Source organism: Nerophis ophidion, linkage group LG06 (assembly GCF_033978795.1).
Source record: "Nerophis ophidion isolate RoL-2023_Sa linkage group LG06, RoL_Noph_v1.0, whole genome shotgun sequence".
Lineage (NCBI taxonomy): Eukaryota > Metazoa > Chordata > Actinopteri > Syngnathiformes > Syngnathidae > Nerophis > Nerophis ophidion.
This window is the reverse complement of record NC_084616.1, coordinates 76,758,081-76,781,044: the sequence shown is the minus strand read 5'-3', so window position 1 is coordinate 76,781,044 and position 22,964 is coordinate 76,758,081. Positions and strand designations below refer to the sequence as shown.

The 22,964-nt window shown below is 38.7% G+C and overlaps 1 protein-coding gene across 1 annotated transcript in view; it reads right to left on the bottom strand.

Annotated features, from left to right (window-relative positions):
- The window catches only part of LOC133555259 (kelch domain-containing protein 8B-like), a 256,404-nt gene extending 240,347 nt beyond the window's left edge, over window positions 1-16,057 (bottom strand). Inside the window, exon 1 of the mRNA XM_061904885.1 lies at window positions 15,908-16,057. The gene's annotated coding sequence lies outside the window, so the exon portion shown is untranslated. The remainder of the gene's footprint in view (window positions 1-15,907) is intronic.
- Between the last annotated feature and the right edge of the window lie 6,907 nt (window positions 16,058-22,964).

Sequence of the window (22,964 nt, the reverse complement as noted above, 5' to 3'; positions counted from 1 at the left end):
TTCGGCAAGACAACATAGTGCAGGTTTTGGTAGTTTTAAGGCACAAACAATGATGTTCACCTAAATTCCTGACTTCCAGTTTAATCAGTTTGGTTCACAATAACAAAGTCTACACCACCAACACAAAACTGTCATTTTGACCACAAAAAGTCACCTGGCTGTCTTGACCATGCATGTGAAATTACGTACTGTACCTTTAATTTGAGCATGTATATACACACCTGCCATTTAATGACAAACAACACAGGAAGTTATATTGATTAGTCCACTGAAAAGTGCACCAAATCTCAATAGAAAAATCAAGTATTTTGATTAAAATGCACTTAAACTAACAAACATCCAAGCTGAAGGTGAACAACCATGATAAAATGATAAAATAAGGTGTTTGAAAGGATTCGGCAAGGTTTTGGTAGTTTTAAAGTGGTGGGGACCCACAAACAAGACCTGACCACCTAAATCCATGGCTTCCAATATAATATGTTTGGTTCACAATAACAAAGTCTAAACCACCAAGACAAAACTATCATTTTGACCACAAACAAACAAACACATATATACATATATACATACATACATCAAAATACAGGAGGTTATATTGATTAGTCCACTGAAAAGTGCACCAAATCTCAATAGAAAAATCAAGTATTTTGATTAAAATGCACTTAAACTAACAAACATTCAAGCTGGAGGCCAGCAACCATGTTAAAATGATAAAATAAGGTGTTTGAACGGGTTCGGCAAGACAACATAGTGCAGGTTTTGGTAGTTTTAAGGCCTAAACAATGGTGTCCAACTAAATCCATGGCTTCAAATGTCGTGTTTTTGGTTCACAATTGCGAAGTCTACACCACCAACACAAAACTGTCATTTTGACCACAAACAAACAAACACATATATATACAAACACACACACACACACACACATACATACATACATACATACATACATACACACATACATACATACATACATACATACATAAAAATACAGGAGGTTATATTGATTAGTCCACTGAAAAGTGCACCAAATCTCAATAGAAAAATCATGTATTTTGATTAAAATGCACTTAAACTAACAAACTTTCAAGCTGAAGGCCAGCAACCGTGTTAAGATGATAAAATAAGGTGTTTGAAAGGATTCGGCAAGACAACATAGTGCAGGTTTTGGTAGTTTTAAGGCACAAACAATGATGTTCACCTAAATTCCTGACTTCCAGTTTAATCAGTTTGGTTCACAATAATAAAGTCTACACCACCAACACAAAACTGTCATTTTCACCACAAAAAGTCACCTGGCTGTCTTGACCATGCATGTGAAATGACGTACTGTACCTTTAATTTGAGCATGTATATACACACCTGCCTTTTAATGACAAACAACACAGGAAGTTATATTGATTAGTCCACTGAAAAGTGCACCAAATCTCAATAGAAAAATCATGTATTTTGATTAAAATGCACTTAAACTAACAAACATCCAAGCTGAAGGACAGCAACTATGTTGAAATGATAAAATAAGGTGTTTGAAAGGATTCGGCAAGGTTTTGGTAGTTTTAAAGTGTTGGGTACCCACAAACAAGACCTGACCACCTAAATCCATGACTTCCAATATCATCTGTTTGGTTCACAATAACAAAGTCTAAACCACCAAGACAAAACTGTCATTTTGACCACAAAAAGTCACCTGGCTGTCTTGACCACGCATGTGAAATTACGTACTGTACCTTTAATATACACACCCGACGTTTAATGACACGCAATACAGGAGGTTATATTGATTAGTCCACAGAAAAGTGCACCAAATCTCAAGAAAATAATCATGAATTTTAATTAAAATGCCCTGAAACTAACAATATTTCAAGTTAGAGTCCATCAACCATGTTGAAATGATAAAATAGGGTGTTTGAACAGATTCGGCAAGACAACATAGTGCAGGTTTTGGTAGTCTTAAAGTGGTGGGGACCCACAAACAAGACCTGACCACCTAACTCCGTGGTTTCCAATATCATCTGTTTGGTTCACAATAACAAAGTCTAAACCACCAACACAAAACTGTCATTTTGACCACAAAAAGTCACCTGGCTGTCTTGACCATGCATGTGAAATTACGTACTGTACCTTTAATTTGAGCATGTATATACACACCTGCCATTTAATGACAAACAATACAGGAAGTTATATTGATTAGTCCACTGAAAAGTGCACCAAACCTCAATAGAAAAATCATGTATTTTGATTAAAATGCACTTAAACTAACAAACATCCAAGCTGAAGGTGAACAACCATGATAAAATTATAAAATAAGGTGTTTGAAAGGATTCGGCAAGGTTTTGGTAGTTTTAAAGTGGTGGGGACCCACAAACAAGACCTGACCACCTAAATCCATGGCTTCCAATATCATCTGTTTGGTTCACAATAACAAAGTCTAAACCACCAAGACAAAACTATCATTTTGACCACAAACAAACAAACACATATATACATATATACATACATACATAAAAATACAGGAGGTTATATTGATTAGTCCACTGAAAAGTGCACCAAATCTCAATAGAAAAATCAAGTATTTTGATTAAAATGCACTTAAACTAACAAACATTCAAGCTGAAGGCCAGCAACCATGTTAAAATGATCAAATAAGGTGTTTGAACGGGTTCGGCAAGACAACATAGTGCAGGTTTTGGTAGTTTTAAGGCATAAACAATGGTGTCCAACTAAATCCATGGCTTCAAATGTCGTGTTTTTGGTTCACAATTGCGAAGTCTACACCACCAACACAAAACTGTCATTTTGACCACAAACAAACAAACACATATATATACATACATACATACATACATACATACATAAAAATACAGGAGGTTATATTGATTAGTCCACTGAAAAGTGCACCAAATCTCAATAGAAAAATCATGTATTTTGATTAAAATGCACTTAAACTAACAAACATCCAAGCTGAAGGTGAACAACCATGATAAAATGATAAAATAAGGTGTTTGAAAGGATTCGGCAAGGTTTTGGTAGTTTTAAAGTGGTGGGGACCCACAAACAAGACCTGACCACCTAAATCCATGGCTTCCAATATAATCTGTTTGGTTCACAATAACAAAGTCTAAACCACCAAGACAAAACTATCATTTTAACCACAAACAAACAAACACATACATACATACATACATACATACATACATACATACATACATAAAAATACAGGAGGTTATATTGATTAGTCCACTGAAAAGTGCACCAAATCTCAATAGAAAAATCAAGTATTTTGATTAAAATGCACTTAAACTAGCAAACATTCAAGCTGAAGGCCAGCAACCATGTTAAGATGATAAAATAAGGTGTTTAAAAGGATTCGGCAAGACAACATAGTGCAGGTTTTGGTAGTTTTAAGGCACAAACAATGATGTTCACCTAAATTCCTGACTTCCAGTTTAATCAGTTTGGTTCACAATAACAAAGTCTACACCACCAACACAAAACTATCATTTTGACCACAAAAAGTCACCTGGCTGTCTTGACCATGCATGTGAAATGACGTACTGTACCTTTAATTTGAGCATGTATATACACACCTGCCATTTAATGACAAACAACACAGGAAGTTATATTGATTAGTCCACTGAAAAGTGCACCAAATCTCAATAGAAAAATCATGTATTTTGATTAAAATGCACTTAAACTAACAAACATCCAAGCTGAAGGCCAGCAAACATGTTGAAATGATAAAATAAGGTGTTTGAAAGGATTCGGCAAGGTTTTGGTAGTTTTAAAGTGGTGGGGACCCACAAACAAGACCTGACCACCTAAATCCATGGCTTCCAATATCATCTGTTTGGTTCACAATAACAAAGTCTACACCACCAACACAAAACTGTCATTTTGACCACAAAAAGTCACCTGGCTGTCTTGACCATGTGTGTGAAATTACGTACTGTACCTTTAATATACACACCCGACGTTTAATGACACGCAATACAGGAGGTTATATTGATTAGTCCACAGAAAAGTGCACCAAATCTCAAGAAAAAAATCATGAATTTTAATTAAAATGCCCTGAAACTAACAATATTTCAAGTTAGAGGCCAACAACCATGTTGAAATGATAAAATAGGGTGTTTGAACAGATTCGGCAAGACAACATAGTGCAGGTTTTGGTAGTTTTAAAGTGGTGGGGGTCCACAAACAAGACCTGACCACCTAACTCCGTGGTTTCCAATATCATCTGTTTGGTTCACAATAACAAAGTCTACACCACCAACACAAAACTGTCATTTTGACCACAAAAAGTCACCTGGCTGTCTTGACCATGCATGTGAAATGACGTACTGTACCTTTAATTTGAGCATGTATATACACACCTGCCATTTAATGACAAACAACACAGGAGGTTATATTTATTAGTCCACTGAAAAGTGCACCAAATCTCAATAGAAAAATCATGTTTTTTTATAAAATGCACTTAAACTAACAAACATCCAAGCTGAAGGTGAACAACCATGATAAAATTATAAAATAAGGTGTTTGAAAGGATTCGGCAAGGTTTTGGTAGTTTTAAAGTGGTGGGGACCCACAAACAAGACCTGACCACCTAAATCCATGGCTTCCAATATCATCTGTTTGGTTCACAATAACAAAGTCTAAACCACCAAGACAAAACTATCATTTTGACCACAAACAAACAAACACATATATACATATATACATACATACATAAAAATACAGGAGGTTATATTGATTAGTCCACTGAAAAGTGCACCAAATCTCAATAGAAAAATCAAGTATTTTGATTAAAATGCACTTAAACTAACAAACATTCAAGCTGAAGGCCAGCAACCATGTTAAAATGATCAAATAAGGTGTTTGAACGGGTTCGGCAAGACAACATAGTGCAGGTTTTGGTAGTTTTAAGGCATAAACAATGGTGTCCAACTAAATCCATGGCTTCAAATGTCGTGTTTTTGGTTCACAATTGCGAAGTCTACACCACCAACACAAAACTGTCATTTTGACCACAAACAAACAAACACATATATATACATACATACATACATACATACATACATAAAAATACAGGAGGTTATATTGATTAGTCCACTGAAAAGTGCACCAAATCTCAATAGAAAAATCATGTATTTTGATTAAAATGCACTTAAACTAACAAACATCCAAGCTGAAGGTGAACAACCATGATAAAATGATAAAATAAGGTGTTTGAAAGGATTCGGCAAGGTTTTGGTAGTTTTAAAGTGGTGGGGACCCACAAACAAGACCTGACCACCTAAATCCATGGCTTCCAATATAATCTGTTTGGTTCACAATAACAAAGTCTAAACCACCAAGACAAAACTATCATTTTAACCACAAACAAACAAACACATACATACATACATACATACATACATACATACATACATACATAAAAATACAGGAGGTTATATTGATTAGTCCACTGAAAAGTGCACCAAATCTCAATAGAAAAATCAAGTATTTTGATTAAAATGCACTTAAACTAGCAAACATTCAAGCTGAAGGCCAGCAACCATGTTAAGATGATAAAATAAGGTGTTTAAAAGGATTCGGCAAGACAACATAGTGCAGGTTTTGGTAGTTTTAAGGCACAAACAATGATGTTCACCTAAATTCCTGACTTCCAGTTTAATCAGTTTGGTTCACAATAACAAAGTCTACACCACCAACACAAAACTATCATTTTGACCACAAAAAGTCACCTGGCTGTCTTGACCACGCATGTGAAATGACGTACTGTACCTTTAATTTGAGCATGTATATACACACCTGCCATTTAATGACAAACAACACAGGAAGTTATATTGATTAGTCCACTGAAAAGTGCACCAAATCTCAATAGAAAAATCATGTATTTTGATTAAAATGCACTTAAACTAACAAACATCCAAGCTGAAGGCCAGCAAACATGTTGAAATGATAAAATAAGGTGTTTGAAAGGATTCGGCAAGGTTTTGGTAGTTTTAAAGTGGTGGGGACCCACAAACAAGACCTGACCACCTAAATCCATGGCTTCCAATATCATCTGTTTGGTTCACAATAACAAAGTCTACACCACCAACACAAAACTGTCATTTTGACCACAAAAAGTCACCTGGCTGTCTTGACCATGTGTGTGAAATTACGTACTGTACCTTTAATATACACACCCGACGTTTAATGACACGCAATACAGGAGGTTATATTGATTAGTCCACAGAAAAGTGCACCAAATCTCAAGAAAAAAATCATGAATTTTAATTAAAATGCCCTGAAACTAACAATATTTCAAGTTAGAGGCCAACAACCATGTTAAAATGATAAAATAGGGTGTTTGAACAGATTCGGCAAGACAACATAGTGCAGGTTTTGGTAGTTTTAAAGTGGTGGGGGTCCACAAACAAGACCTGACCACCTAAATCCATGGCTTCCAATATCATCTGTTTGGTTCACAATAATAAAGTCTACACCACCAACACAAAACTGTCATTTTCACCACAAAAAGTCACCTGGCTGTCTTGACCACGCATGTGAAATTACGTACTGTACCTTTAATTTGAGCAGGTATCGATTAGTCCACTGAAAAGTGCACCAAATCTCAATAGAAAAATCATGTGTTTTGATTAAAATGCACTTAAACTAACAAACATTCAAGCTGAAGGCCAGCAACCGTGTAAAAATGATAAAATAAGGTGTTTGAAAGGATTCGGCAAAACAACATAGTGCAGGTTTTGGTAGTTTTAAGGCACAAACAATGGTGTTCACCTAAATCCATGGCTTCCAATATCATCTGTTTGGTTCACAATAACAAAGTCTACACCACCAACACAAAACTGTCATTTTGACCACAAAAAGTCACCTGGCTGTCTTGACCATGCATGTGAAATTACGTACTGTACCTTTAATTTGAGCATGTATATACACACCTGCCTTTTAATGACAAACAACACAGGAAGTTATATTGATTAGTCCACTGAAAAGTGCACCAAATCTCAATAGAAAAATCAAGTATTTTGATTAAAATGCACTTAAACTAACAAACATCCAAGCTGAAGGTGAACAACCATGATAAAATGATAAAATAAGGTGTTTGAAAGGATTCGGCAAGGTTTTGGTAGTTTTAAAGTGGTGGGGACCCACAAACAAGACCTGACCACCTAAATCCATGGCTTCCAATATCATCTGTTTGGTTCACAATAACAAAGTCTAAACCACCAAGACAAAACTATCATTTTAACCACAAACAAACAAACACATATATACATATATACATACATACATAAAAATACAGGAGGTTATATTGATTAGTCCACTGAAAAGTGCACCAAATCTCAATAGAAAAATCAAGTATTTTGATTAAAATGCACTTAAACTAACAAACATTCAAGCTGAAGGCCAGCAACCATGTTAAAATGATCAAATAAGGTGTTTGAACGGGTTCGGCAAGACAACATAGTGCAGGTTTTGGTAGTTTTAAGGCATAAACAATGGTGTCCAACTAAATCCATGGCTTCAAATGTCGTGTTTTTGGTTCACAATTGCGAAGTCTACACCACCAACACAAAACTGTCATTTTGACCACAAACAAACAAACACATATATATATATACATACATACATACATACATACATACATACATACATACATACATACATACATACATACATACATACATACATACATACATAAAAATACAGGAGGTTATATTGATTAGTCCACTGAAAAGTGCACCAAATCTCAATAGAAAAATCATGTATTTTGATTAAAATGCACTTAAACTAACAAACATTCAAGCTGAAGGCCAGCAACCGTGTTAAGATGATAAAATAAGGTGTTTGAAAGGATTCGGCAAGACAACATAGTGCAGGTTTTGGTAGTTTTAAGGCACAAACAATGATGTTCACCTAAATTCCTGACTTCCAGTTTAATCAGTTTGGTTCACAATAATAAAGTCTACACCACCAACACAAAACTGTCATTTTGACCACAAAAAGTCACCTGGCTGTCTTGACCACGCATGTGAAATTACGTACTGTACCTTTAATTTGAGCATGTATATACACACCTGCCATTTAATGACAAACAACACAGGAGGTTATATTGATTAGTCCACTGAAAAGTGCACCAAATCTCAATAGAAAAATCATGTATTTTGATTAAAATGCACTTAAACTAACAAACATTCAAGCTGAAGGCCAGCAACCGTGTTAAGATGATAAAATAAGGTGTTTGAAAGGATTCGGCAAGACAACATAGTGCAGGTTTTGGTAGTTTTAAGGCACAAACAATGATGTTCACCTAAATTCCTGACTTCCAGTTTAATCAGTTTGGTTCACAATAATAAAGTCTACACCACCAACACAAAACTGTCATTTTGACCACAAAAAGTCACCTGGCTGTCTTGACCACGCATGTGAAATTACGTACTGTACCTTTAATTTGAGCATGTATATACACACCTGCCATTTAATGACAAACAACACAGGAAGTTATATTGATTAGTCCACTGAAAAGTGCACCAAATCTCAATAGAAAAATCATGTATTTTGATTAAAATGCACTTAAACTAACAAACATCCAAGCTGAAGGTGAACAACCATGATAAAATGATAAAATAAGGTGTTTGAAAGGATTCGGCAAGGTTTTGTTAGTTTTAAAGTGGTGGGGACCCACAAACAAGACCTGACCACCTAAATCCATGGCTTCCAATATAATCTGTTTGGTTCACAATAACAAAGTCTAAACCACCAAGACAAAACTATCATTTTGACCACAAACAAACAAACACATATATACATATATACATACATACATAAAAATACAGGAGGTTATATTGATTAGTCCACTGAAAAGTGCACCAAATCTCAATAGAAAAATCAAGTATTTTGATTAAAATGCACTTAAACTAACAAACATTCAAGCTGAAGGCCAGCAACCATGTTAAAATGATAAAATAAGGTGTTTGAACGGGTTCGGCAAGACAACATAGTGCAGGTTTTGGTAGTTTTAAGGCATAAACAATGGTGTCCAACTAAATCCATGGCTTCAAATGTCGTGTTTTTGGTTCACAATTGCGAAGTCTACACCACCAACACAAAACTGTCATTTTGACCACAAACAAACAAACACATATATATACATACATACATACATACATACATACATACATAAAAATACAGGAGGTTATATTGATTAGTCCACTGAAAAGTGCACCAAATCTCAATAGAAAAATCATGTATTTTGATTAAAATGCACTTAAACTAACAAACTTCCAAGCTGAAGGCCAGCAACTATGTTGAAATGATAAAATAAGGTGTTTGAAAGGATTCGGCAAGGTTTTGGTAGTTTTAAAGTGGTGGGGACCCACAAACAAGACCTGACCACCTAAATCCATGGCTTCCAATATCATCTGTTTGGTTCACAATAACAAAGTCTAAACCACCAAGACAAAACTATCATTTTGACCACAAACAAACAAACACATATATACATATATACATACATACATAAAAATACAGGAGGTTATATTGATTAGTCCACTGAAAAGTGCACCAAATCTCAATAGAAAAATCAAGTATTTTGATTAAAATGCACTTAAACTAACAAACATTCAAGCTGAAGGCCAGCAACCATGTTAAAATGATCAAATAAGGTGTTTGAACGGGTTCGGCAAGACAACATAGTGCAGGTTTTGGTAGTTTTAAGGCATAAACAATGGTGTCCAACTAAATCCATGGCTTCAAATGTCGTGTTTTTGGTTCACAATTGCGAAGTCTACACCACCAACACAAAACTGTCATTTTGACCACAAACAAACAAACACATATATATACATACATACATACATACATACATACATACATAAAAATACAGGAGGTTATATTGATTAGTCCACTGAAAAGTGCACCAAATCTCAATAGAAAAATCATGTATTTTGATTAAAATGCACTTAAACTAACAAACTTCCAAGCTGAAGGCCAGCAACTATGTTGAAATGATAAAATAAGGTGTTTGAAAGGATTCGGCAAGGTTTTGGTAGTTTTAAAGTGGTGGGGACCCACAAACAAGACCTGACCACCTAAATCCATGGCTTCCAATATCATCTGTTTGGTTCACAATAACAAAGTCTACACCACCAACACAAAACTGTCATTTTGACCACAAAAAGTCACCTGGCTGTCTTGACCATGTGTGTGAAATTACGTACTGTACCTTTAATATACACACCCGACGTTTAATGACACGCAATACAGGAGGTTATATTGATTAGTCCACAGAAAAGTGCACCAAATCTCAAGAAAAAAATCATGAATTTTAATTAAAATGCCCTGAAACTAACAATATTTCAAGTTAGAGGCCAACAACCATGTTAAAATGATAAAATAGGGTGTTTGAACAGATTCGGCAAGACAACATAGTGCAGGTTTTGGTAGTTTTAAAGTGGTGGGGGTCCACAAACAAGACCTGACCACCTAAATCCATGGCTTCCAATATCATCTGTTTGGTTCACAATAATAAAGTCTACACCACCAACACAAAACTGTCATTTTCACCACAAAAAGTCACCTGGCTGTCTTGACCACGCATGTGAAATTACGTACTGTACCTTTAATTTGAGCAGGTATCGATTAGTCCACTGAAAAGTGCACCAAATCTCAATAGAAAAATCATGTGTTTTGATTAAAATGCACTTAAACTAACAAACATTCAAGCTGAAGGCCAGCAACCGTGTAAAAATGATAAAATAAGGTGTTTGAAAGGATTCGGCAAAACAACATAGTGCAGGTTTTGGTAGTTTTAAGGCACAAACAATGGTGTTCACCTAAATCCATGGCTTCCAATATCATCTGTTTGGTTCACAATAACAAAGTCTACACCACCAACACAAAACTGTCATTTTGACCACAAAAAGTCACCTGGCTGTCTTGACCATGCATGTGAAATTACGTACTGTACCTTTAATTTGAGCATGTATATACACACCTGCCTTTTAATGACAAACAACACAGGAAGTTATATTGATTAGTCCACTGAAAAGTGCACCAAATCTCAATAGAAAAATCAAGTATTTTGATTAAAATGCACTTAAACTAACAAACATCCAAGCTGAAGGTGAACAACCATGATAAAATGATAAAATAAGGTGTTTGAAAGGATTCGGCAAGGTTTTGGTAGTTTTAAAGTGGTGGGGACCCACAAACAAGACCTGACCACCTAAATCCATGGCTTCCAATATCATCTGTTTGGTTCACAATAACAAAGTCTAAACCACCAAGACAAAACTATCATTTTAACCACAAACAAACAAACACATATATACATATATACATACATACATAAAAATACAGGAGGTTATATTGATTAGTCCACTGAAAAGTGCACCAAATCTCAATAGAAAAATCAAGTATTTTGATTAAAATGCACTTAAACTAACAAACATTCAAGCTGAAGGCCAGCAACCATGTTAAAATGATCAAATAAGGTGTTTGAACGGGTTCGGCAAGACAACATAGTGCAGGTTTTGGTAGTTTTAAGGCATAAACAATGGTGTCCAACTAAATCCATGGCTTCAAATGTCGTGTTTTTGGTTCACAATTGCGAAGTCTACACCACCAACACAAAACTGTCATTTTGACCACAAACAAACAAACACATATATATATATACATACATACATACATACATACATACATACATACATACATACATACATACATACATACATACATACATACATACATACATAAAAATACAGGAGGTTATATTGATTAGTCCACTGAAAAGTGCACCAAATCTCAATAGAAAAATCATGTATTTTGATTAAAATGCACTTAAACTAACAAACATTCAAGCTGAAGGCCAGCAACCGTGTTAAGATGATAAAATAAGGTGTTTGAAAGGATTCGGCAAGACAACATAGTGCAGGTTTTGGTAGTTTTAAGGCACAAACAATGATGTTCACCTAAATTCCTGACTTCCAGTTTAATCAGTTTGGTTCACAATAATAAAGTCTACACCACCAACACAAAACTGTCATTTTGACCACAAAAAGTCACCTGGCTGTCTTGACCACGCATGTGAAATTACGTACTGTACCTTTAATTTGAGCATGTATATACACACCTGCCATTTAATGACAAACAACACAGGAGGTTATATTGATTAGTCCACTGAAAAGTGCACCAAATCTCAATAGAAAAATCATGTATTTTGATTAAAATGCACTTAAACTAACAAACATTCAAGCTGAAGGCCAGCAACCGTGTTAAGATGATAAAATAAGGTGTTTGAAAGGATTCGGCAAGACAACATAGTGCAGGTTTTGGTAGTTTTAAGGCACAAACAATGATGTTCACCTAAATTCCTGACTTCCAGTTTAATCAGTTTGGTTCACAATAATAAAGTCTACACCACCAACACAAAACTGTCATTTTGACCACAAAAAGTCACCTGGCTGTCTTGACCACGCATGTGAAATTACGTACTGTACCTTTAATTTGAGCATGTATATACACACCTGCCATTTAATGACAAACAACACAGGAAGTTATATTGATTAGTCCACTGAAAAGTGCACCAAATCTCAATAGAAAAATCATGTATTTTGATTAAAATGCACTTAAACTAACAAACATCCAAGCTGAAGGTGAACAACCATGATAAAATGATAAAATAAGGTGTTTGAAAGGATTCGGCAAGGTTTTGTTAGTTTTAAAGTGGTGGGGACCCACAAACAAGACCTGACCACCTAAATCCATGGCTTCCAATATAATCTGTTTGGTTCACAATAACAAAGTCTAAACCACCAAGACAAAACTATCATTTTGACCACAAACAAACAAACACATATATACATATATACATACATACATAAAAATACAGGAGGTTATATTGATTAGTCCACTGAAAAGTGCACCAAATCTCAATAGAAAAATCAAGTATTTTGATTAAAATGCACTTAAACTAACAAACATTCAAGCTGAAGGCCAGCAACCATGTTAAAATGATAAAATAAGGTGTTTGAACGGGTTCGGCAAGACAACATAGTGCAGGTTTTGGTAGTTTTAAGGCATAAACAATGGTGTCCAACTAAATCCATGGCTTCAAATGTCGTGTTTTTGGTTCACAATTGCGAAGTCTACACCACCAACACAAAACTGTCATTTTGACCACAAACAAACAAACACATATATATACATACATACATACATACATACATACATACATAAAAATACAGGAGGTTATATTGATTAGTCCACTGAAAAGTGCACCAAATCTCAATAGAAAAATCATGTATTTTGATTAAAATGCACTTAAACTAACAAACTTCCAAGCTGAAGGCCAGCAACTATGTTGAAATGATAAAATAAGGTGTTTGAAAGGATTCGGCAAGGTTTTGGTAGTTTTAAAGTGGTGGGGACCCACAAACAAGACCTGACCACCTAAATCCATGGCTTCCAATATCATCTGTTTGGTTCACAATAACAAAGTCTAAACCACCAAGACAAAACTATCATTTTGACCACAAACAAACAAACACATATATACATATATACATACATACATAAAAATACAGGAGGTTATATTGATTAGTCCACTGAAAAGTGCACCAAATCTCAATAGAAAAATCAAGTATTTTGATTAAAATGCACTTAAACTAACAAACATTCAAGCTGAAGGCCAGCAACCATGTTAAAATGATCAAATAAGGTGTTTGAACGGGTTCGGCAAGACAACATAGTGCAGGTTTTGGTAGTTTTAAGGCATAAACAATGGTGTCCAACTAAATCCATGGCTTCAAATGTCGTGTTTTTGGTTCACAATTGCGAAGTCTACACCACCAACACAAAACTGTCATTTTGACCACAAACAAACAAACACATATATATACATACATACATACATACATACATACATACATAAAAATACAGGAGGTTATATTGATTAGTCCACTGAAAAGTGCACCAAATCTCAATAGAAAAATCATGTATTTTGATTAAAATGCACTTAAACTAACAAACTTCCAAGCTGAAGGCCAGCAACTATGTTGAAATGATAAAATAAGGTGTTTGAAAGGATTCGGCAAGGTTTTGGTAGTTTTAAAGTGGTGGGGACCCACAAACAAGACCTGACCACCTAAATCCATGGCTTCCAATATCATCTGTTTGGTTCACAATAACAAAGTCTACACCACCAACACAAAACTGTCATTTTGACCACAAAAAGTCACCTGGCTGTCTTGACCATGTGTGTGAAATTACGTACTGTACCTTTAATATACACACCCGACGTTTAATGACACGCAATACAGGAGGTTATATTGATTAGTCCACAGAAAAGTGCACCAAATCTCAAGAAAAAAATCATGAATTTTAATTAAAATGCCCTGAAACTAACAATATTTCAAGTTAGAGGCCAAGAACCATGTTGAAATGATAAAATAGGGTGTTTGAACAGATTCGGCAAGACAACATAGTGCAGGTTTTGGTAGTTTTAAAGTGGTGGGGGTCCACAAACAAGACCTGACCACCTAAATCCATGGCTTCCAATATCATCTGTTTGGTTCACAATAACAAAGTCTACACCACCAACACAAAACTGTCATTTTGACCACAAAAAGTCACCTGGCTGTCTTGACCATGCATGTGAAATTACGTACTGTACCTTTAATTTGAGCATGTATATACACACCTGCCATTTAATGACAAACAATACAGGAAGTTATATTGATTAGTCCACTGAAAAGTGCACCAAATCTCAATAGAAAAATCATGTATTTTGATTAAAATGCACTTAAACTAACAAACATCCAAGCTGAAGGCCAGCAACCGTGTTAAGATGATAAAATAAGGTGTTTGAAAGGATTCGGCAAGACAACATAGTGCAGGTTTTGGTAGTTTTAAGGCACAAACAATGATGTTCACCTAAATTCCTGACTTCCAGTTTAATCAGTTTGGTTCACAATAACAAAGTCTACACCACCAACACAAAACTGTCATTTTGACCACAAAAAGTCACCTGGCTGTCTTGACCATGCATGTGAAATGACGTACTGTACCTTTAATTTGAGCATGTATATACACACCTGCCTTTTAATGACAAACAACACAGGAAGTTATATTGATTAGTCCACTGAAAAGTGCACCAAATCTCAATAGAAAAATCATGTATTTTGATTAAAATGCACTTAAACTAACAAACATCCAAGCTGAAGGTGAACAACCATGATAAAATGATAAAATAAGGTGTTTGAAAGGATTCGGCAAGGTTTTGGTAGTTTTAAAGTGGTGGGGACCCACAAACAAGACCTGACCACCTAAATCCATGGCTTCCAATATAATCTGTTTGGTTCACAATAACAAAGTCTAAACCACCAAGACAAAACTATCATTTTGACCACAAACAAACAAACACATATATACATATATACATACATACATAAAAATACAGGAGGTTATATTGATTAGTCCACTGAAAAGTGCACCAAATCTCAATAGAAAAATCAAGTATTTTGATTAAAATGCACTTAAACTAACAAACTATCAAGCTGAAGGCCAGCAAACATGTTGAAATGATAAAATAAGGTGTTTGAACGGATTCGGCAAGACAACATAGTGCAGATTTTGCTAGTTTTAAGGTGGTGGGGGTCCACAAACAAGACCTGACCCCCCAACTATGTGCTTCTAACGCAGCCTCTGCAGAACACGAGAGTGCATGAATTCGTCCATCCATCCATTTACTACCGCTTGTCCCTTTTGGGAGGGGGGGGGGGGGGGGGTGCTGGAACTTGCATGAAACAGAAGATTCTGCACTCAACTCCGAGTCCAACGTCTAATTATTCCAGTCCGCACACCACAAGAGTAAAAGTTACGTGAGACAGGTGCGTACCTTCCAAAAGGTGATCCAAGAGGTGTGTTCCCAGTCCACGCGTGTCGTGATTAGTCACGTGTTCCGGAGAGGACAGCGGCTCCTGGTCCGCGGCAGCATCCAACATTTATCGCTTCTTCCACGCCACGCTCTCTCTCTCTCTCTCTCTCTCTCTCTCTCCTGCGCGTCAGTGCGCACATGACGCAAGCGTCCAATGCGCCTTCCAGCGAGCTAAAAAGGCGATTTAGACACAAAAACGCACAAATTAGTGAGTATTAGTCCTCAGGTGAGGGGGGGGGGGGGGGGGACGCAAAAGTTGTTAGTGTTTTGTTTGGAGTAAAAGAAATAGCAGCAGGTAACTCACCTGACGGGAGTGGAGCTGTCACAGGGAGGTTGTCCTCTGCTGCCCTCATGTGGACCGAGTAGGCATTGCAGCTCCTTTGGATTCATTGTAGACATCGTTGGCGCCCCCTGTGGGTTGTGTCTAAAAATGCTTTGGAAGATGTACGTTTGATCATTTTTATTTTGAGTCGGCCATTTGCGGCTCAAAGTTTGTGTTTTTATTGGCTTGGGACAGCATCAAAAATTAAAATTAAACATTTAAAAGAAAAAAAAGGAAACCAGGGGTGGTCAGCTTGTTTTCATTGAGGGCCACAACACCGCGGTCAAGAGTTAAAACAATCTGTGGATTTTACCAAATATTTTTTACAGAAATAAACTGGCAGCTTAGTTGCCAGACTTTTACTGTAAAATATGCTTTTTTTTTTTAGTTATTATTAATTTCACAACATATTACTGTAAACAGAAATATAGTACCGCTGTTTAATTTTATTATGGCAACTCCGCTACCAGTTTTTTTACCATAATAAAATGTGGAACAATAACATGTATCAACCATGGATTTTACAGTAAAAAAATACAAAATTAATAGCATACATATGTAACAGAGGTAATTTATGATCTCAATTGCTTACTGTCTTACTACTGTTTTTGTTTTAATGTCATTTTATTTTAATGTCATTTTATCTAATTTATTACATTCAGACATTATGTAATGTGACTCTTTATTTCGCAATTTTTATTATTCTAAGTTTAGTACTGTCATTTCCTACATTTTTATGGTCATTGAACGTCACATGTCACAGCAGACTTCCAGGCTGAGACACATCTGTGTCGTCAGTCTGTTGTCTTCCACGTGACGGTAAGTTGCGCTCTCTGAATTAGCTTTCAGCTAACTCATTAGCAGGCTAGCTGTAAGCCTAAAAGAGAAGTATTTATGTTAAGTTTTGTTTTGTTTTATTTCTGTACAGATTTATGAATGTTAAGAAGGCCGATTGGAGACTCACTATGATTGTTTTCACCAGGTACTGTGTATTATTTTGTCGTGTGTTAATGTGTTAGTCAGTCTGTTGTCTTCCACGTGACGGTAAGTTGCGCTCTCTGAATTAGCTTTCAGCTAACTCATTAGCAGGCTAGCTGTAAGCCTAAAAGAGAAGTATTTATGTTAAGTTTTGTTTTGTTTTATTTCTGTACAGATTTATGAATGTTAAGAAGGCTGATTGGAGACTCACTATGATTGTTTTCACCAGAATAAACCATGTTTGAGTCGGAAGAATGACTGGGTGTCGTCTTTTGGGGAAAAACACAACGCAAAGGAGTACTACATCGCTACAATGGTGCCGTGACCCGTTCTTCTTCTTGGTGTTGCTGCGGGCTCAACGTGGGACAAACAACTCTCCATCCATCGGCTCCACGTGTGGTTTCATCAGCTTTCTGACGGTGCAGTGAGTCGCTACTTGTGGCTTGGAGCCTCATATACCGTATATTAGCCTACCTATTGTGAACTGTATTATATTTAAGGTAGTCTCAAGAAAGAAAATAAGTGTTGGGGAAGATACTTTTTTTCTCTTTATTTGAAATTAAGTCTCAAAAAAAAAAAAAAAAAAATTGTGATATGGAATTTTTTTTGAGGTGTTCAAAGAAAGAAAAAGTGGAAAAAAAAAAAAAAGTGTTTTATAATAATTGGGATTTATTTTTCTTTTCTTTTTCACTATGAATGGGTTTAATATGTCAGGTATTGGTCGGGGTGCAACAAGGTGGTTTAGTGATTCACCAGCTGTGGGTGGGCTTCGGACGGATGAAAACTTTACTTCTACTCCTCTCTGTGCTAATGTTGCTCATACTTTGTATGATGATGCAGGTGCCAAAGCAGATGTTGGGGTAGGTGAGCAGTCGGTACCTCCTGGTCAGGATGTTGAACATGTCCCAGTTTCTCTTCTCGGTGACTTGGTGAGGCAGATAGGGACCAGTATAGGTGAAAATATTGTTTCGTGTCTACAGTCCATCCCAGGTGCTAATGTTAGCCTAGCTCGGTCAAGTATAGCTGATCTTTCTAAGGTTAACCTGACTGTTTCTCATGATAGTTATGAACCACATACTTTCAGGGGAGACCAAACTGACAGACATACCATCTCTGAGTGGGAGGAAGCCATTAGGCTTTATCTTAGTAGGAGGGGCATTGAGTTATCTGAACAGGTAGATGAGGTTCTGAGTAAGCTAAGGGGAAGGGCACGTGATGTTGTGACTGTTGGGTTGCGCAGCAAACCCTCCTTGGACTTGAAGTCTGGCCCGCAACCTGTGTTTGACATCCTTAAACAGCACTTTGGTGACTCTGTGACCTCCTTTATGCCTCTAGCCGACTTTTATGATACCTAGCCTAACCCCACTGAGAATGCTGTCGATTACTGGATTCGGCTTAATAAAGCCATTGACAATGCAATAGAAGGACTAAAGAGACAGGGCAAGACTCTTGAAAACCCTTCTCGTGAAGTAACAGTAATGTTTATCACGCACTGCCCTGACACTGAACTGTCTCTAGTGTTCAGCTATAAGCCGCTAGAGGAGTGGACGGCTGCTGATGTTCAGGTGAGGCTGGATGAGCTCCACCGTAAAAGGCGTCTCCAACAGCGTCAGTCCACATGTCCAGCTGACAGTTTACAGTCTACCCAGCATGCGAGAGTTCTGCAGAGTCATGCTCAGTCTGTTGAGAACACTCCTGCCACACAAACAAATACAGCTGGCAGAACATCATCAGCTGAGGGTCAGTCACTTGAACATGTCATTGTTCTGCTGGAACGCTTATTGCAGCGAGAGACCTCCCAGGGTTCGAGGCTACCAAGATCAAGAAATGGCGGCCATACAAGATTTCAAGGTCCATGTAACATTTGTCAGGATGTTAACCATGACACGATGTCCCACTGCAGGAGGGAACGTCTCTGTTTCCGCTGCCATGCTGCAGGACATCAAGCTGTAACTTGTACTGCTGTTCCGGTCAGGGAAACGCCTGCTGCTCGACCTAGTGGTTCCAACCAGCAGGGAAACTAGGTGGCCCACATGACCAGGGGACTAGTGGAGGGCCAAAAGACCTGTCCCCAAAAGAGTTTGACAATGCTGATCTTGAGTCTATCTACTCACAGTTCTGCGAATCAACAGATGATGACTCTAAGGTGATATTTCAAAATACACAGAGACTTTTTGCGACAGATAACCTTTTCCACATTGACGTGTTGATCCAGGATGCTGTGGAGCTACGTGCCATGTTGGATAGTGGTTCGATGGCCTGTTCTTTGAGCAGTCGCGTGCTCCCTCTCCTTGAGCAGGCTAATGTTTTATCTTCTGACTTGATATCTCCCACATCTGTTATCCTTATTGGATGTGGCGGTTCAAAAATCAGACCTGTTGGTGTATGTGAGCTTCAGATGACAATCTTTGACTGTCACATCTTGGTACCCACACTTATTGTGGACGGCCAATGTGATGACATCATTCTTGGCAGCAATGTCATAAAACACCTCATTCGCATGCTGAAACATTCTGGGAAATTTTGGGAGCAAATGTCACTTTCGGACAAGACATCCGTGGAGGAGGAAAGTTTGCTGCAGCTGCTGGCCGCTGTGGAGACATGGAGAGATGGTGAGTGCCCTGACAAGGTTGGCGCTGTCAAACTCAAACATGCTGTGACCTTGGAACCCAGGACAGAACATTTGGTTTGGGGTCGCCTGCCCAGCCATGCCAGTCTCTCTGCTGGCAGCGCAGTGGTTGTGGAGCCAAGTGAGTCGCGCACAGTGCCACGAACAATAGTAGTGGGGCGGGTTGTAACGCCATTATGGGGCGATGGGTGGGTCCCAGTGAGAGTTATTAACCCCGCTACTAAACCAGTAACCCTGAGACGCAATTGTATAATTGCAGACGTGTCCCCTTGTGTAGCACTAGAGGATTTTGACACTGACTACTTGTACGACAATGACAAAACCAATGATGTGAAATGCACAGTTACCAGGACTGTTGACCAGACGGACACAGGTAGTGAGAAAAGCTTGACAGTTGACTCAGAGTATGCTGCACACAGACCTTACAGCTCGACACTCCATGATTTGGGACTGGGGGACATTGACATAGACTCAAGTAATCTGTCTCCATTCTGGAGGACTAAGCTTGTTGATCTGTTGGCCAAGTATGAGTCCATCTTCTCCCGCAACAGTTTGGACTGTGGAAAAGCCAAAGACTTTGTCCATCGCATTCGGCTGAGTGACAATAAACCCTTCAGACTGCCATATCGTCGCTTGTCCCCATCTCATTATGAGAAGCTGAAGGTAGCACTGAATGAAATGGAAGAACGAGACATCATAAGGAAGTCCACAAGTGAATACGCCTCGCCACTTGTCCTCGTCTGGAAAAAGAACGGTGACCTACGGCTCTGCACAGACTTTCGCTGGCTGAACGCACGCACCATCAGAGACGCACATCCCCTGCCTCACCAGGCTGACGCCTTGGCTGCCCTTGGAGGAAACGCTTTCTTTTCGACCATGGACTTGACCTCAGGTTACTATAATGTGGAAGTTCATGAGGAGGACAGGAAGTTCACCGCATTTACCTCTCCTTTCGGACTTTACGAATACAACCGGCTACCTCAGGGGCTCTGCAACAGTCCGGCCACGTTCATGAGAATGATGATGACGATCTTCGGTGATCAAAATTTCTTGAGCCTTCTTTGCTATCTAGACGACATCTTGGTATTCGCTCCCACTGAACAGTTGGCGTTGCAGAGGCTGGAAATGGTGTTTGAGAGGTTACAGGCGCACAACCTAAAACTTGCTCCTAAAAAGTGCCACTTCATGAGACCATCTGTGAAATTTTTGGGACACATCGTGCAGAGAAATTGAATTTCCACTGACCCTGATAAGGTCACAGCCATTGTTGGCCTGGGGGAGAAAGACTTGATGGAGGAGGGCACCAACATACCTTCTGCTTCCAAGATCAGATCTTTCCTTGGTATGGTTGGATTTTATCAACAGTTCTTCGAGGGATACTCGCGCATTAGCAAACCTCTGTTTGCACTGACATCTGGGGTGAAGAGGCCACGAAATACCAAGGCCAAGAAGCGCCCACCTGTCTTTAGGAAGCTCTCTTCTGCTGATTGGACCCTGGAATGCAGTGAAGCTTTCAGGAAGCTGAAGCAGGCTTTGTTGGAGAATGCCACCCTTGCTCATCCTGACTTCAGTAAGCCTTTCCTGCTGTCGATTGATGCCTCCTCCAACGGCCTGGGAGCTGTTTTGTCGCAGTTAGCAGAGGGTGATGATGTTGCACGAGCTGTCGCGTTTGCCAGTAAGTCGCTCAACTATGCGCAGTCCCGCTATCCAGCACACAGGCTGGAATTTCTCGCACTCAAGTGGGCTGTTTGTGACAAATTCAGTCATTGGCTGAGGGGACAGCCATTTACCATCTGGACTGACAACAACCCCTTAACGCATATCCTCACTAAGCCGAAGCTTGATGCTTGTGAGCAGAGATGGGTGTCAAAGTTGGCCCCATTCAACTTTGAGATTAAATATATACCTGGCCCCAAAAATGTGGTGGCAGACGCCCTCAGTCGTGAGCCATTTGTGCAGCCTAGTGTGCTTCATCGCCTCACAAAGGTCCCTTATGGTGCACTCTTGGAGGAAGCAAGTGCCTTACATACTGACTCTGTACAGGACGCTTTCCGTCTGTCCTGTGACCCAGTGCGCTGGCTGCAGCTGCTCCAACCCCCCACTGTGGCCTCTGAAAACACTGTGGTGGTGCCCAGTGGTCAAACTATCTCTGCCCAGTCAGTGACTGCTGTCCTTGAACAGTCTTTGGATCAAGAGTGTCCACCTCCTCATGCTTCCCTCTTGCCTCAGCTCACCCAGTCCGTTCAACCACCAGAGCTGGCCGATTTCCCCTCTCTTCCGAGAGATGAGCTGATTGCTAAGCAGCGTGATGACCCCTGCTTGGGTCGTGTGCTTCACTTTGTGGGACGGCAGCGAAGACCATCAAGACGAGAACGTCCACATGAACCTGTCGATGCTCTGCGACTCCTCAGACACTGGGACAGACTCATACTCAGGTTGGGTGTGCTATATCGCACTTCCAAGGATGTTGTGACAAAGAAAAGGACTTACCAGTACATTGTATCCTCTGCTGTTAAGGAAAAAGTGCTCAAAGGAGTTCATGATGAGGCAGGTCACCAGGGGCAGAGAAGGACGCTCTACCTAGCCCGACAGCGGTTCTATTGGCATGGAATGGAAGGAGATGTCAAGGACTATGTGCGGCACTGCCGTCGTTGTGTGTTCAGCAAGTCCCCTGAACCTGAGGCCAGAGCGCCACTCGAGAGTGTCAAGTCTTCAAGGCCTCTTGAGTTGGTTTGCATTGATTTCTGGTCAGCTGAAGATTCCTCCAACAAGTCCCTAGATGTGCTTGTCGTGACTGATCATTTTACAAAGCTTGCGCAAGCCTATCTTTGTCCCAACCAGTCAGCTAAGGCTGTCGCTCAGCAGCTCTGGAACAATTTCTTTTGTATATATGGCTTTCCTGAGCGTATGCATTCTGATCAGGGGGCAAACTTTGAGAGCAATCTGATCGCTGAAATGCTCAAAGTTGCTGGTGTGGAGAAATCTCACACAACTCCTTACCACCCCATGGGTAACGGAGTGGTTGAAAGGTTCAATCGCACCCTTGGAAATATGATCCGAGCTCTTCCACCTAAGGCCAAGCAGCGGTG